Raw genomic sequence first — 17,122 nt, 5'->3', positions numbered from 1 at the left:
TTCCATATCTCATAAAAAAGTGGAAAAAAAATACTACTAACAAAATTAGCCTATTAACCTTCTCTTACACAAAAAGCTTGTGTTTTAGTTTTACACCAGTATTATAAAATCTCTGAAATATGGACTCTTGTTAGTTTTTTCTTTATTCTGTGCAATGTAATGCTGGCTGCTCACCAGCCTGTTTAATGTTTGTTAGCCAGAAGGATTACAATTCCTTCCCATGTACTGATACAATCAGGTGGAGAGTAAAACTTAGCACAAGACATAAATCTCATTTTCACATCAAGTGCTGCAATTACTTTTTCTTGACAAGAAATATGTGTACTCTATCCTGCTGCTGGTTGTGCTCATTATTATTCATGAATTTTTGTGTTTGTTTTGATTTTCATTTCTTAAAGAAGTGAAGGAAATTCTTTAATTCTTCACCTTTAAATAAGTAAGTTTAAAGGCTGATAAGCAGATGAGCAGAAGCAATTATATTCTTAGTGGGAAGTGAATAACATTCTGTTCCTTATTTTGAATTCAGCTTTTGGGAGATAATGGAATTCTAATAATGCCCAAATCAGAAAACACACTTACCTTTGTGATTCCAAATCTTACTATGCTATATAAAAATGTACATTAAATGCACATGAAAACATCTGATCTTCCTTTAAAAGGATTTATTACCCCGTTTTATTTACCAAATGCTTGAACAAGTTTCAAGGTTCACCAAAACGCAGCAAAATACGTTTAGGCAGCTGCATATATACCATGTTTACTTTGATATACAAAGAAAATTCCTTAATTACAGAAAATACATTCTGAAGTGCACACATGCTTACGAGCCAAATCACTTCTGAGAAGCACTGCAGTTCAAGGCATGGGTGGAAGTAGACAATAAATAAAAGCCACATATGAAGCTACATGAAAGGTTCTAATGTGGTCAGTGACAAGGAGGAGAGTGTTCTCAACATGAGATATTTAGCTCAAGTTGCCTGCAGCTAGAAATCTATCCCTGGAAATTCGACATCTCGAGCAGCGTTGGGCTCTGATTGTCATTGCAGGATGTACAGGCACAAAGATGACAGTCAGTTATTGAGATAAATGGACACACACGTGGAGCATAGATAGCGTTGCATACAAATTCCATTCTGTTGCCTTTGGCACTCATTGCTTGAGAGCACAAGAGGTATGTCCTTTATCATTCAGAAAGCTGTTAATGCTGAAATTTCAGTGGAGATTTGAGGCATGAGGAATGAAAAAATAAAGGAGACCTGCAAACACACATTTTTCAAGAATCTGTATGCATTTTTACATTGCTGACTGCCTAAACTGGCAAGCAGGGTAAGAGAACGTAAAATATAACTAGAAGTCTATCTATATTTATTCCTGTTTTACATCTCCCTAAATCACAGAAAACAACTGATTTTCCAATAATGTATGCAAAGGATTTTTTTTAAAAGAAACATTTTTTTGAATGACTTTCACTTGCATTTTGGGGTATTTTTATATCCAAATACATATGCAGAAATATATACCTTTTATGTACATAAATACTGACCACATTGGCCAGAACAAAGGAATGTATTTATATATCACAAGAATTTGCCAACTCATCTGATGATTTCAAACCCATGTAAACTGAAATCTGTCATTTTCATGCATGCCTTCAGAGTCTAAGTCCTAGTGACATTCAGTAGCATTTGTGTTCCTCTGTTATTTTATCACTTAAGAAAATCCAATTCAAATCCACCACAATATGGCACAACTGTATATCCTGCACAAATGATAACCTTAAGCAGGAACATCCCAGGAATTTCTTGTAGGAATAGCTACAAGACTCTCTTCCAAGCACAGATGGAGAGAAGCATTAAAGCAGAAACATATGAAAAACTGAAGAAGTCATTGAAAGCTGCTCTTCTTGAAAGTTATTTGACATTCAGATAAAGGAGGAGACACAGAGGAAACCTTCCCTCATGGATGTTGAAGCAGATTTCCTACGATGTGACATGCATGCTGAAGGAGGCTGTGCTTACAACATGGAATTCTGAAAGCATGTGCAAAGGCGTTTCTTTTGTTTGTTTGGCTGGTTCCCTTAAAACATGAGAGGGGTTTAGAACTTTAGCTACAATGACGGTTATTCCACAAGGAATTGTGATAAATTACATTGCTACAATAAAATGTGCCACCAGTGAATGTGGAATTACATGTGTCTGTAACTGGAGCAGTCACAGATGGCTAGAAGGAAGTGAATTTCCCCTGGTGGGCAACTACCAAAATTCTTCATTGTATTTTAAACAATTAGGTACCCACCATCTCAATAAGACTGGCCAATCCCTTCAGTTTAATATGACATTGCAAATGAAGACTGCAACTATGAAAAATTAACTAAGTTGTCTATGTGCAGTATGTCTTCTCAATAGGTAATCTCAGAAATACCTATGGAGCACAGACCAATGCCTTTAAGCAAAAAGATACACAATGGAAGACATGCATGTGAAATTTGGAAGGAACATATAAAGAATCACTGCTGAATTTGTCGCACTAAGTTCATATCCAGTATTCAGAGCTGTAAACAGCTGAATGACCTTGGGAGACAGTACACGAAATCCTGCAAATTACAACTATTCATAGTCGGTGTATACTTAACAGTTAATGAAGGCATTTTAATTTCAGTGCTCTGGCTCTTCTCATATTTTTGCCCTCGCCCCAAAACACACCAATTGGACTTTACAGCAGCAAATGACATAATGGTTTGCAAGAGTGACAGGCAGTGAGTGTACCATTACATCCCAAACTTCCTGAAGAATTGTCAGCATGCTGAACATCAAGGGCAGTCCTTTCTCCCTAGTAAACAAGATACAGAAAACAGTTTTATTCCACTACTGTAGTAGATATGGCTGTGTCATGGGAAAAGAATGGCTTTGCTAGCTGCCCAAGCTTTAAGTCTACTTCTGAAAGTGTCATGTTTCATTTGTACCAAAATCAAGCCAAGGCACTTTTTGACTTTTCATGGCTCTTCATGATTTTGTTCTGTGCCTACCAGCAAATCTATTAGGGATTTGCAAGCAGGATAATACAAGAATAGCAGTGAATTCTAGTAAGAGAAAAAGACTGCGATCAGCATTTCACAGATGATCTTCAGCTGCCTGTAAAATGTATGGATTATTGTATGTATGCTAAGAAAATATATGATGGTATGGTGACTTACAAAGACTTCTTGGAAGCTATTTTCTATGACCTGCCTGCCTGACCATATTTTGCTCCTCATCAGTAAATTGCTCATTCAAGCAAGTCCACTGAATTTATTTCTTTAAACAATACTTGGAGATGTTCATACAGAAAACTCTAGGCACCCACAGAGTTAACTAGGTCCAGAATTGTAAATTATGGCCACCCAGCAGCAAAAAATCATATACAAATAATGAATCAACTCACTCAGCCAATAAATCAAATCCATAAAAACTTACCCAAGGGTTCTACAACATACCACCAAGAATTCAGTATAGCTGTACACACATATATTCTTATTCTGAGACCATATTTTATATACCTATGTGCGTTGTGTATATGTGTGTAAATTTCTGTACATATAAATTCATACCCATCTGTCTGTGCTATGAAATATTTTTATATATGTGGGTGATTCATTTACTTTTCACAGAAATGTGGTATGAAATATGAGACAGAATGAAGCAATAAGAGAAATGCCTGGGGAGTCCAAATATAAATGTGACATTTTTTTTTAACTTTCTTTCTGTTCCTAGTTTATTTCTATTTAATAAATGAAATCTGCTCTGTTACAAAATAATTCTAAAGCAAACAAATTCATAGGAAAAATCAAATGTGGACTGCAGAAGGAAATAATGACTTCTGTTTGTATAGCCAGGGTTTCCGCATATGTGATATCACAAATTCCATGTATTTCAGTCTTCTACACGAGAGCTTACCCAACAACCCATTTTCTTTCACCTTCCAAACTGAAAGTGGTGGGCATGTAGTATTAACCTGTCAGACACTGCATTTGCTTTAAAAGTGTACCATCTAATTATGAATAACAACAAAACAGTCAAAGTACAAGGGGAGTCCAGTAAATTATAATTATTTAATAGTGTCACCAATGGTACGTCCAGGTAAAATGGAGCTTTTATTTCTTAGTTAAGAAACAGTTTGTTAGTTTCCCTCTGTCTAGCAGCCCAAAATATCCATATCACAACTTACCATTTCAGGAGAGGCTGTAAGGCATGAAATGTCAGTAATAGAAGGCAGCTTTGCAGTTTGAACAAAGCTGAGCAAAAAGGAGCACAAATGACTATCTATCTTAATTTTTATTAAAAAATTTGTATCTTGTTCCAAGCCTTGTGAACCCCATGTATTCTTCCCTACCTATTATAGCATGCTTAAATATCAGACACTAGACATCAAAATGTGTTTGGAGCAGGTCTTCAACAGTGATTAAAGTTTTGTTCTTGTTTAACTTCAAAGTTCAGACAGACGAGTCTGTCCAGCTTTCTGTTCCTTTCTCTGGGACCCCAGGAAGGTACATGCTGCCTCCTCCAGATCAAACACACAAAAAATTCTATTTGAAAGTAGTCTGAAACATTCTTTCAAGTGGTCTTCCTGCGCTGTAAATCTGTCATGACAAAGTGCAAGGCGATTGTTCCCCCCTACCATAGAGACCAACAAAACAGCTTTGCAATACAGGCAGGCCTGAAGGCAGCCTAAAGGAAGGTGCGAAAGGCACAGGAATGTGGCTTTACGTAAAAAGGAGGTATTTAGGGTAGATAAAATGACAATAGATTCAAGCTGCTGCTTCTGGCACCCCTGCCAATATGATACATCAGAGGCAGAATCAGATTCAAGTCCTTTCATAAGACTCATCTTCCCACTTTTTTTGGCTTCGTTATTAATGGCTGTAACTACAAGAAGGTGGATATCTACAAAAGCTTATCTGTGTCCTGAATTGCTTGGTGAATTCAGAGGCAGCTGACAGTTATTCAGCCCTTGGCATTATCACATGACACCAAATATCAGAATTACTTTATGTGTTTGATGCTTCACCAAATGAGACTGTAGAAACAGCCAAGATATATGCAGCATTTAATAAATCAAATTCAGTAAGGAAAAATCCATGCCTCAGCATATGTGATTTTCAGAAGTTTAAAAACTGTAACAATTCCAAATTAACTTTCTATAAACATTTGGCTTTTGTTAATCACAAAGGAAGATTTCATTCACAATAATCCATATTGGCTCACATTAGTCAGAACTAATTTCTGAACAGACAGCTATGTTTATATTGTAATATTTGAACAAGTAAAATACTTCTCTGAAATGCTTTCATAGTCTCAGTACAAAAAAAAAAAAATCTATGCAATACTTCCTTTCTTATTATAAACCAAGATTAAAATCTTACAGCAAATGCATGTTTCAACTACCTTCATGGTCTTAAATCTGTTCTACAACGATCACAGAAAATATAAAAAAGAATAAGCAAATGCTTCATAAACTGTTTTTCTTATTGCTATTCATTAAGTAGAGAAAACACATTAAACTCAACTAATTGACAACACTTAGGCACATTCCATGGGTCACTAAAATGATATCTGGAACTATCAATCTTTCTGCAATATCTAAAGAAGGCCCTGCGTGGGAATGATGTGTTTACAATGACAACTGTGAAATTTCTGTAAAACTGTAAATTCAACCCCATGCATAAATGTCCCCTGGATGCACTGCTGCACATGTAGCTTTCACTACAATCAGTGATTGAAATCAGAAGTAAAAGTGAACTTGAACTGAACTCGATGTCTGGTATGTCTTAATTTCTCTTCCCTTAAGCAAGTCAGATGATGTGAAGTATCAGTTACACATGAATTTTCTTTCAAGCATCACCACTACTGTATTATTTCCACACCTACAAGGATAAAATCTCAGATGAGCCAGGGTTAATGCAAAAATCTCTCCGTTTTTAATTATGTTACCGAAAGAATCACAAATATAATAAAGAAAAAGTAATACTAACAAACCACAAATTTTAAAACATATTTTAAAAATCCTACCTGGTAGCCACAAAAGAAACTACATAACCCAAATCTCCAGAGGAATCTAGCAACCTGTTTCCCACTGCAAAAGAAAGACCAAGGTTACTCTGAGGGGCTGTGTTAAAGGCACCAAGGATGGAGCCAGAGGGCCACCTACATCACCAGACCTGACTCTGCATGCGGCAGATCACACCTGAACCTTGAAGACAGCACCAGGGGTGGAGGGAAGAGAGTACAAACACCATGACTTTCCAAAGGGGTCCAGACTCTGCTGCTGATTCCCAGGGGATTCCAGTTCCTGACTGTCATTGCAAGTATTGACAATATTTTCTCACTTTTCTAAGTCTAGAGCTAATGCTGGCAAGATGACAAAATGGACTTAAGACAACTATGTATCATGGGGTGCATTTCATTAATAGAAAATTTCCTACTTTCCCCCAAGAAAAGAACAGCTGTGTAGAGCACGAGTCTTCAACAGAAGAGTCCTAACATTCAATTTATAACTTTAGAAGGATGGGTAGGTAAAACTTCACCAAGACTTGTAATCTGATGAAAGACATTCCTGAGAGCGCAGATTTCTCACAGCCATTGTGCTAAAATAGGGGGGTTTTCAAGCTTCTTATGTAGGGTCTTCTAAAGGGAACTGTTCTGACAGGACTCAAGCTACCAAGAGATTTGAAGTCGAAATTCATAGGTCTTCTTTTACCATGAGCTCCCCCAAGAAAATGAAAGGCCTTCAACATACAAAACCAAGGATCTCCTAGACTTACAATTGTGAAGCAACAACGAAAATCCTCACAGTCTGAGAGGAGGGAATAGAAATGAATCATTCACATTTTTCTCTTGCCTGGTCTGTGCAGCAGGTCATTATTTTCAGCTTCAGTCATTCCGTGACCTTCCAAGTTGCGGCAGTTTTGGCTCAGACTCCCACTTGTCTCGAAGAGAAGGCACATCCCCTCTAGTCTGCCTGCCCACTGCTGGCTCCTCACTCAAGGGATGCAAATCTCAGGCTCCTGGATCCTTCCCGTGACCGCTGCACTTCCTGCACTAAATTGCCTGTGAAAGCTTTCCTCCCCGGAGCTGGCACTGCAGCTTCCCAAGGGAAGAAGGATTTACTCAGTTCTCCTCTGGGGGTAAACCTGAGCTCTTTATGGCAGAGAACACAAACTGAGAACCAAACTAAGCAAATAAAATTAGTCACAGGTGACTAAAATGCAGTGGATTCTTTCATATGCTTCCAAATTTGTATTTTGACAGTTTTAAATGCTGAGACAGATTTGACTTCTCATTCGAAGCATTTTCTGTAAAATCTTTATAATCAGGTTAACTCTCCAGGAAGTTTTGGCCCTGCCAACTAAACATGACAAATAAACAAACATTTTGCAAAACTAACCTAAAAATATATAAAATGTTTTCTAACATAACTAAAAACCTACTGAGTCTCTGTCTTTTGACCAAGATGACATGCCACAGAAATGAGACCATGATTCAAAAGAAGGATATAAACACATGTTAAGTCCCTATTGCATCTATCTCTGAGTGAGCCTAAGGTCAGTAGTACTCTTATAGTAAATGCTGGGCACACACAGCTCTGAAAACATTAAACCTTTCCCATCATTTGTGGAGCACTGTCAAAAAGAGGAGCACATGCACTGCAATGCTGATTTTTCATGAACAGTTAAACACAAAGTCATACATTAATGTGCCACATTTCACTCTTCCATCACTGTTTACTACAGCTCTCGTGACTGCAGCACATGCAAATCATAAGTCACAGATTTCCTTGTATTTTTTTGTGGTTTGCACACAAGCCTTGTATTACAGGACTGAGGCAAAACCTGCAGTCATAGGCAAACACGAGCAAATTTTGAGTGTACCTTCCACTATTACTGAAGGACTGCTGAAAAACCACTGAGCTAGACATTACAGCTACAGAAAAGCCTCTGCCTGGAAGATGCTAAAATTTAGACTTATGAAGAATAAGGAGGGAAATGCACGCACAGGGAGGCAAAGAGCAAATCCCCCCATTTCCCCAGCTCACAGAGCAGCCCAGGATCATTATTTTTGTGCTGAACTTTAGATCCTCCAGAGAGACTCCCCAGGCAGGGAATGACCTGCAGATCCTGGTCCGTTCACAAACGCTCTCTGTTGCCACGGGCTTTACAACACAGGCTGATCTTGAGCAGCTCACACTGAGGCCAGGAGTTACTCACAGCTTCTTTTACTCGTGAAATAAGCTCAAGCAGAACAAAGCATACACTGTTCCCATTCTTTCCATGCTCGGGGAGCGGTGCTCACACGTTTCCCAGTGCCATCCTTTAACCATGCCAGCCCCTGCCAGGCTGGACACTGAGGAACACGCTGCCCTCTGCTCGGGCTCTTCCCACCCTCTGCTTTGGGAGCAGCAAACCCTTATTGCTCAGTGCATAAATGGCAGTGGCTACCCTGTGAAAAGCCAGAGAGAAGGAGGAGACTGAACCCCAAAAAAGCGGTGCCTCTCGCCTCGCCTTGGTTGCTGTCTGTTCCACAAGCTCTGGAGCCCTGCTGTGATAATTGCTTCCTTTGCAGCAGCTCCTTGCTATTCTTTGCAGATGCCACAGTGGGTTTAAACTTCTGGAACAATTCTTGTTGTTGTTAAAAAGTTATTGCAAACTGCACCAACAGAAAAGGCTAAGGGAGAAACGTGGCTACAACTGTTTTGGACACCGAAAATACTAGCTGCTCAACTTTTCACATTTGTATGTACAAAGCAAAATATCTCGCCAGGTTCTCTGCGGAAATCAGTCTGCTGTTTGCTGATGTTTGATGTTATTGGAACAGGCTTCTAAAACTGGCAGAGAAATTGAAATTACTCTGCACTTTATTTTCCTGTTTTATCTTGTGTCTGTGTGCACACCTTTTTTAGAATTAGTACTATCCTGTCATAAATGCTTTGAAGAAACTTTGACATCTTCTGTACAAGCAGTGTAAAAAGAACATAATGAATAAACTAAAAGTGTTACTTGATCAGATTTCAGTTTACTTGGTACAAATTACCTTTTAATGACAGTGACAAGAAGTTAAAAACTGCATATGCACTCTCACAGTATACTTTCTTCCCCCCAAACACAGAAAAACCCCATACTATGCTTCCAGAACATACAAATACAAATGCTGAGTCTGAAGTAAACACTAAACTTTTAAAGACATTACTGTTTCTTTGCCAGCTAAATAGCACAACAAACAGAAAAAGAAAAATTGTTATATAATTTTTGCATTTAAAAGACTCATCCATGTCACATTCTGGCTGAATTTTTCAAAAGGAGATGGCAAAATTTTGGCGTCCATGGCTGCTGGAGAAGGTGTGTAGTACTACTGCAATACATCAACAAATCACAGTATGTCACATCAGTACCCTGATGTCTGCACCAAGGTATAAGCTTACAGAAGAGTTTGTGGACAATAAAGATCACCCCCATTTATCTTAGAGGACACAGATCCACTATTTGTACTTACTTAACCAGAAAAGCTAAATAATTGATATTTGCTACTCTTGCAAAATAATTTTTTAATGGAAGATTCACAATATGGTTCTCAAACACTGAATAAACATTCTGAATTGAGGAGGAAAGATCAAAGAATTCTCAAGAATGATAAATATAAAACCTGTTGACTTTGGAAGACAAAACAAAGCAAAGTTCTACTGCAAGTGGAAGACAATCATGACTAGAAAAGCAATCATTACAGAGAATGTTTGATAAAGAGTGAAAAAACATGTTATTGTCTTCTTTCCAACAGTTCCATGTGTTATTCACAGTTGACTAAAGTACCATAAAATCTTAAATAGCTTTGTCATTTGATGAGATTCACTTTCAGTGGATTGCAATTAAATATTGCATGTTTTTCCAGACCTAAGGTTTGGCAAGAAATGTTTGGTAGAATATAGCATTAATATTTTTACTGTATTTCAGAAGAATGCTTGAAGATTCTTAAATTTCTGAAAACAGTAATTCTGGACAATCCTACTAGATTCCAAATCTTGCTCAAGATCTGGCAGGCCTATAGAATAAATGATATATTACAGATATTATTACTGGCACTTTCAAACATGCAAGCCAAGAACAATCTGATGTTCAGGCTGTTCCATGCATGGAATATTAAAATATTTAAATATTTTCTGTATTTAGAGTTGCCTTTAATAATGCGTTAGATTTGGATCTTGGCTCATTTTGCAAACCCATTTCATAGCGAGATTGTCTGGAAAGTTACCACAAAGGTATTACTTTATGATCCTTTAGTTTACGATCAGTTTATGAACTTTTCAACAAATGCTTAACAGAAATTCACCTTGAGGCAGAGGACTGGGCCTGACATACTTGTAGCAGCAACTCTGTCCCTGAGACATGAGAGGAGGTGAAAACCAAAGCAGGAAAAAGTATTTAATGAGATGCACACCTCCTTGAGGAGCAAAAGAACAGAAGCTCATTAACTGTGGATTTGGAAGAGAGAAGGTATACATACAGGAATTGGAAAGGAATTTTATTCCCTAAATTAGTCAGGTAGGCACACAGATATCAGAGTGGCTTCAAGTGTTTCTTTTTCTGCACAATCATGTAGTTAAATTAACAATACTTTGCCTTTCCAGAACCCTCTTCCATGGAACTTCCATGGAATTACTCTTCAAACACTCCCAAATGGAAAACCCATTGCATCACATCTAACTGGAGTTAGCACAATTATTACTACCATTAAAAGTTTTCAGACAAATCTAAGAGAAAGAAAATTACATACATCTAACTGGAAGGAGTGATTTAAGGCTTGCTACCTAAAAGACTGTGTTCAAAGCATTAGTGGAAAGCACAGAAAAGGATACAACCCTGTTGTGGTACCATCTCAACTCTCTTAGCAGAATGTAAAGTGGACAGAGATAACTTTGTATATCATTTGAATGCTGTAGACTGGTACCTAGGTGTAATGTCTGTAGACTTATTTTAAAGACTGCACTCTATAGCAGGTAGGAAGCAAAGAATACTAAGTTAAAAACTAGTGCGCTGTGGGGCTGCTTGGGGTTAAAAGTAATCTCCTCAGCAGGAAGAAACAAAAAATCCCTTCACATTCTCCACAGCACCTGAATAAATACATCATCTTTACCTTATAAAACTTGTCAACACTAGTAGTATCAATTCTCCAATGAGAATTTGTGGAAGTCCTTTGAAACAATGTTCAGAGAGAGAATTAATCGATTTTGGCATCTCTCGCTTTCATTACTTCACGACCACAAAACTGATGGCCATTAACAGCATCCAGAAGTAGGTCTGGCCAATCAAATGTGTCCATGTGTTTTATCAGAGGACAATCTTGGGGGAAAAAAATGAACTCTGCTAAGAGCACATTTAGAATCATAGAATTGTTAAAGTTGGAAAAGATCTTCAAGATCAGTGAATCCAACTGTTAATGTACAATATTAGAACAATATTGTAATACAACTTGGAAAATCCGTGTGAATAGGCTTCTCTTATAAAAGAGTTCTCCTGGCTAGTTATCAGTGCCACAGACTAGTATTTGTAGATACCATTTTCTGGATTAATAAAACAAATCCCATTTTAATTATAATCAGCTTATTATCCAACATGATACCTTGGTACAATTCCAAATAAATAAAGGGCCTTAAACCTGTCAGTAATGAGAACTTACCCTACAGAACCAATACTTAATGCTGTCATTTTGTCTGTCACCACACACTCTTGCACTCTGCAGCAGGTAGGAGTGTGCCCACTTCCAAATTTAAATAGAAAATGCTTCTTCATTTTTTTATTTTTGTTTGCAGTCCTATGGTTGCTGCTTTGTTAATTAAGAAAAAGCAGAGATAAAGCTGGAAGTTTTGAAATGTCATGCCTATTTTAACACAAAATTAGGAAAAAACACAACCCACTCTCAAAAATCAACAAGACCTATTCCCATGAAAAAGAAATGAGGGACTGAGACTTCTGTTTGAGTTGTGTGAAACAGTGTAGGTTGATAAAGGCTCCAAAAGCAGGGGTACATCACAAGCTGTAATGATGTGTTAACCTTGGTGACAGTCAGAAAAAAAGGGTGAAAGGTTCAGCTGGCATACCCGGGGGGGGGGATCCATCAAGGAGAATTTGAGGCTCATTTTCAGGGCAGCACAGTAAAACCAACACTGCAGTCTGAGAAATGCACATGCTACAAAGATGAAGAACTGCCCTTTTTTCTTGAACCTGCTACTACTCATTCTACTGCTATTATTCATAGCAGTAGTAAAAATGGTCTTTGTTGAGATGGTTAAAGTAGGGAGAACATAGCTTGCTACCACATCAGATAGTAAAAGATAACATTTTTAAAGATCACATCTCTTTTTTAATTGAAACTATCACAGCAGGCTTGCAGTTTAATTTATTCTGATTGCTCCAGCCACACTTAATTTTGTGAATTTTAGAAGTTACTTCCCCATGTCCTACTTAAAAGATTCAAATTGCTAAAGTTAAGGTTTCTTCTGCTGAAAAAAAAAAGACATTACAACTACTTACCTTTTTCAACTTCAAGAAGAACAGATGCAACAGATGACCTCTTACAACACCAAAATCTTGGATTATTGATGACAAAAGCAGAGTAGCAGTTGTCACCACCAATTGTATAATTTCTAATATTCAAAAATGACAATGCAAAGGTACAGACAAAACATGGGAATCTCTTAGCAGAAAGCCTCAGTGGAACAAAAATTGAGAATCAATTTTCAGTATGCCCAAATAGCTGGAATACCTTAAGTACCTTAATGACAAACAAGCCAATAAAACTAAGTGAAGCAGTAATGACATTAGCAACAAAATGTGAAGAATGTCAACTCATTTAGCACTTTAAAAAGAGGTTTCTCTCTTGCTATAAATTATACTATATACTTTCCTGGAAAATATCAGTCTGAGGAAAGACAATGGTAAAACTCACACTGATTTCAGTAATGCCAGAATTCCACCCTGGGAGTTCAGAATGTGTGCAAAGCCCATTTCCGTGAAACATGCTCACCATGCAGATTTCCCAGGAATTATAACCATGCAAAGTACCTGCTCTGTAAACATTCCTAAATTCTTACAAACCCCTGAGATCCTTGAATACAAGGGACAATAATCTCAAAACCACTCCAACGCTTCAGCATGTTGTTAAATGATAGAGATGTTTTCTTTATGACAGAAAATCTCTTAAGTATTTGTAGCTGGGCTAGATCCTGCAAGTATACAACCACAAACACCTGGAGCGGAGCATGGCCTAAATATCAAAGTGAGGATATGATTCTGCCATTTTGTCTACAAAAAAAGAGCCTATTTATGATTTAGGATGCAGAAACACTTTGCAAGGTGGCACAACACAGCTTTGTTGCAAGTGTCAGGCTGCTTTACATGTATGAATGAATTCAGGTCTACAACTCATGAAATGCTGACTAAGAAGAACTTAATAATTTCAAGGCTTGCCCAAAATCACACAAGAAGATTGCAGCAGCCCAGCAATCTACTCTTCTTAGCTTGCAGACTCTCTGCCTCAAGGCAATCTTTCATTTACTCCACAATAATTTTCTCTGTAGGAGAATGTTTTGCAGACCCCTTCTAGAAATCACATTGCAATTACTGTAGTCTCATAGCAAAAACAGGTCTTCTGTGATTCTATCCAGTGTGCAGAGGTCTGCCAGAGAGCACAAAAACCCATTTCTGGAATACCTATAATGCACCATGAAATTGCTTCAGTCAGGTACCTGCAGCTTCTGCCCTAACACTTTACCCTAAACGAGCAATTTTATTTTTTTTTCCTGCTTGATTTTCATTAGGTCTTACTCCAAGAGAAATGTTCAAACTGAACACCACAGTTCAAAGAAGTCCTAAGAGAAACATGATTTCATATGAATGCGGAGAGCAAGATGTGCAGAGCTTGAAATGCAAGTCGTGCTGGAGGGAATTCTGAGCCATCATGTCAACATCTTTCAGTTTCGAAAAGCTTGGTATTCTGAATAGCATAGTCACTTTGGAAAACGATGCAAAACCCCCCACAAACTTACAGCAAAGAGATCTTGATTAATCATCCTTTTGTTCAAGGAACCAAGTTTCATACTTTGTGAAGGAGGGCAAATTACTTAAGCATAGATATCTCTACGGCTAGTTTCAAAATTCAGTATATTCCATGTGGCAGTAGAAATATTTTCAGATATACACCAGGAAAGCTTTTCACTTTCTCATGCTTTACTTTTTAAACAAAATTATTTTCCCTGCCAAATTTGGGGGGGTTTATTTATTCTCAAACTTACTCACTCTTGCCCCTCTTCTCTCTGTGTAATTTATTCTCCTCTGTGCAGCCAGAACCAGGATGCCAAGCAGAGGCAAGTAGACAACTGACAACAGCAACAGACAGAGGCAAAAGCAAAGCTGCTGAGTTAGAAAAAAAAAGATGATTATAAATAGATCCAAGTTTAACTAGCCACCCACACTTCCATGTTAAAGAAAGGAACAATCTTCATGTGACCATGTGCCAAATAGATTCTTGTTAGATAAGGATTTTTCAGAAGGAAAAAAAAGAACAGTCAATTGCTCAGTACCGCATGAGTGAGTATTAGCAAGAATTATCCTACATCTAAATAAAGAAAGCAAGCAAGCAGGCTAGTTTTTTGGTTTTTCCTTTTTCTTTTTTTCTTTAAAGGAGGACAACCTCAAGCAGGCAGACTTGGCCCTGCATAATATTACACAGGAGTCTGCAATAACACCCTGCAACGTGTGTGTGAATCCCACAGTACTGCACGTGGTGAATCTCTAAACTTGGCAGTAAGTAATGGTGAGTATATTATTACCTGGAGAGAGAGAAGTACTCCGTTGGGTTGAGGAAACCCAAGAACTGAAAATTATTATTTTTGAAGTGCTGTGATTTGGACTAGACTTTTCATATAACCAGAAGCATCACAGGAAACTCAGTAAGGCAAAACTATCCAAACAAAGCGAAATAAGCAAAAGTGAAGTTGACAGAACTTTCAAAAAGTAGACCAAAAAATCAAAGCAAATCAAACAAGAAGCTCTAATCACTTACAGCTGTTCAAGGCTCCAAAAACAGGCACTCTTCTTCTCTACTATTTTTATTCTACATTTTTCTTTTGATTATGAGAACATAATATGTGCAAACTCAGCACACAGATTGTTGAGGTTTTATTACACATGCTTTTAGAGTTAGTGTCATTTTTACTTTACAAAAGTAATTCCTAAAATAAGCATGATACACAATAAAGTCTCAGTTAGCAGTTATCCGATATTTAGATTTTAAGTGACAACATGTGGCTGCTGTGGTGTGCAAGCAAGTAGGAATATCAAAAATGCCAAGTACAATCAAATTTATAAGGTCCACTAGGGACTTTCAAGAACAAAAACCTATCTTTTTGTTTCTTCTCTCTCCCATCCCCCAAAATGGAGAGGGTTTCAGTGTTTGGAAAAGAGCAAACACACCGAGGAGCTGGATTCCTTCACTTCACTGTACAGACTTGCCACAAATAATACACTGATTTCTGAAGGGTATCTGTTTATTAAAACATTTTTCATGCTTTACAAATGGAAATATCTCTGTGTAAGGGCATAAAACAAACCTAAATACAGTAAAAATAAAGGCTGACAAGTCCAGAAGGCTGCATGAAAGAGCCTTGGAAGACAGAAAATTTGAAGTGGTGTTTTGCCCATTTGATCTCTAGGGATCCTAAGTCCCACATCCAATAGAATCTATGCCGAACATGTTTTCTGCCTGTACACAGGTTGCCCACTTCCCACTGTGAGTCCTAATGTTCAGTGTGCCAGACTCATAAAATACTATTTTTTTTTCAATATTACTTTGCCACTTAATGTTTTTGCTCCTGAGGAGGAATGAGGGAAGGCACAGCAGCCACTAAGGGGCTGGGGAAAACAGCATTTCTGGAAATGGAGTTTTAACTTAGAGGGGGATGCCCACAGCAGACATGTAAGATTGCCCTGAAGTTGATGAAGGGAGGGGAAGGGAAGAATTAGCTTTCTAAGCACTGTCTTCATCTTTATTGTCTGTAATATAAGCAAAGGCTCCTTTTCTGACTGCTTAGAAAAACCAACCAAACAAAAATGTTTCTTTTTCATTAGTAGAATAAAATGAATGAAGAAATAATTTCCCTCCCACATCCTTTTTTCATATCTCTTATTCATCCAAAAAACCCCCATCAAGGAGACTGTCAGCCAAACAAAACAAAGAATTTACTTTCTCAGCATAATAAATCACTTTTGCTCCTAACCACCCAAATCATAAAGTCCTATACACACTGAATAGCTCAAGTAACCCAATCTGAGATAACAACCACCTGGCTTTTTATTATTTTTTAGGGAGAAGCATCCCAGACACCATTTCTATAATTTCACATGGTCCCAGAGGTTCAAAACTCTCAATAAGCCATTTTAACAAGAAAATCCTGATAGTCTAATATCTAGGCCTGTAAACGTCCCAAAACTCAGATATCTAACACATACTCTATTTGCTGCAGGCATTTATTTTCTTTTACTATCTAGGTCATCAGTTCATGACTAGGGACAAAAGAAATCCATAGAGAATTCTGACTCAATGAGAAGTTTTCAAATTCCTCTAAGTCCACAGAGTATCTGCAAAAGAGCCCCTTTCTTCTTTGCTTTACTTTCACAATGGAAAGTAGAAATCAGTCTAAAATAAAGCTGACCGTAGAAAAATACACCCTTATTTCACATTAAAAAAGTACTTTTCACTACTGCTGGGTGAAACAATACTGAGAAACCATTGCTATGCATATCTAATGCTGAACTTTTTAAGTGGTGAGAAGACAAAAGTGACTGGAGCAAAGGGCATCACTGATACAAAAGAACATTTTTGAAAGTTGTGAAAAAAACTAGAAGAAACAGTTACACCTACAGCTCTAGGGTCAAATATGATCAGGAATAACTTGGTTTAAAATGCCAGCAGAGGAATGAGCATAGGGAGCCTTTTAATCTAACACCAAATTATGATGAATTTTAATTCCAGCACTTTTGGTTAGTGCGAACACAGTCTATAAATCTGATAACTTCACACAGTGGATGACACTGCTACCCTTC

General features: G+C 37.6%; 1 protein-coding gene across 1 annotated transcript in view; it reads right to left on the bottom strand.

Annotated features, from left to right (window-relative positions):
• ROBO1 (roundabout guidance receptor 1) overlaps positions 1-17,122 on the bottom strand; it is a 488,203-nt gene that overhangs the window by 82,867 nt on the left and 388,214 nt on the right. The window lies entirely within an intron of this gene.

The sequence above is a fragment of the Cinclus cinclus genome, chromosome 2 (assembly GCF_963662255.1).
Source record: "Cinclus cinclus chromosome 2, bCinCin1.1, whole genome shotgun sequence".
NCBI lineage: Eukaryota > Metazoa > Chordata > Aves > Passeriformes > Cinclidae > Cinclus > Cinclus cinclus.
Note: the sequence above shows the minus strand (reverse complement) of the source record. Positions and strands in the feature narration are given on the sequence as shown.